The sequence below is a fragment of the Rhineura floridana genome, chromosome 5 (genome assembly GCF_030035675.1).
Source record: "Rhineura floridana isolate rRhiFlo1 chromosome 5, rRhiFlo1.hap2, whole genome shotgun sequence".
NCBI lineage: Eukaryota > Metazoa > Chordata > Lepidosauria > Squamata > Rhineuridae > Rhineura > Rhineura floridana.
In genome coordinates, this window is record NC_084484.1 from 10,861,604 (window position 1) to 10,863,005 (window position 1,402).

Here is a 1,402-nt window from a genome sequence, read left to right on the forward strand (position 1 = left end):
TGCAATCATTTGAGCCCCCATTTGCTAACTGAAGTGGTTTAGCCTAGATACAGCCTTACCATCTAAATACATCCTAAAATAGGCTGGAATAGCTACTTGGAAACATAAGGAAATTGTTTTGTTGTGTGGGCAGAAATTAAATTTCTGGTGACCTGCACCGTATTGGGATTGGCACAGCTAACTCATCCACACTGCCTACACATATGGGTGGTGATCCAAGTACCATACTAGTTGGATTTCACTCTCCTACTTGTGTCAAAGTCACTTTAATAATCAGATATCAGAGTCAAATAGATACCTATTAAATATAGGTATTAATAGAATTTAGGTTCAATTATATGGGAATGTTATATTCATTCTTATGGGGTCTCAAGTACTTACTCAACTCAAAATCTCCAGGGGCTATGAATAATAACATAGGGTTTTTTGTTGTTATATGCCTTCAAGTCGATTACGACTTATAGCGACCCTATGAATCTTTTGGATATATTCATAGGGTTTTCATAGTAAGAGGTATTCAAAGGTGGTTTACCATTGCCTTCCTCTAAGCCTACAGCACCCAGTATTCCCGGGCTGTCTCCCATCCAAGTACTAACTAGGCCTAACCCTGCTTAGCTTCCGAGATCAGATGAGATTGGGTGTGTTTAGCCTAGTATGGCCATAGGCCATTAAATAGTTAATACCACCTTATCTTAATCATTACATATATTGCTTTCAACACTGCATTTTAAGGTTGTTATAACCCCCTCCACCCAGGACAGCTGGATGAAGGGCAGACAGATGCTGCTGTAGATGTCATATATCTAGATTTCAGCAAAGCGTTTGTCAAAGTCCCCCATGACCTTTTGATTAGCAAACTGGTCAAATGCGGACTAGATGGAAATACTGTCAGGTGGATTCACAACTGGTTGGAAAACTGTATTCAAAGAGTGGTCGTTGGTGGCTCTGCTTCGGACTGGAAGGAGGTTTCGAGTGGAGTGCCACAGGATTCTGTCCTGGGGCCGATACTCTTCAACATTTTTATCAATGACTTAGATGATGGGGTGGAGGGAAGCCTTATGAAGTTTGCAGATGATACGAAACTGGGAGGGATAGCTAACACAAGGGAAGACAGGGATAAAATCCAAAGGGACCTGGATAGACTGGGAAATTGGGCTGAAATTAATAAAATGACATTCAATAAAGACAAATGCAAGATTCTGCATTTAGGCCACAAAAACAAAATGCACGGGTACAGGATGGGAAATACCCAGCTTAGCAGTAGTGCATGTGAGAAGGACCTTGGAATTGTAGTGGATCGCAAGTTGAACATGACCCAGCAGTGTGATGCTGCAGTAAAAAAGGCAAACATGGTTTTGGGCTGCATAAACAGAGCTATAGTTTCCAGGTCGAGGGAAGTAAT

The 1,402-nt window shown here is 41.4% G+C and overlaps 1 pseudogene; it reads right to left on the reverse strand.

Moving 5' to 3' along the window:
- Window positions 1-547: 547 nt before the first annotated feature.
- On the reverse strand, window positions 548-666 carry LOC133386279 (5S ribosomal RNA; annotated as a pseudogene).
- Between the last annotated feature and the right edge of the window lie 736 nt (window positions 667-1,402).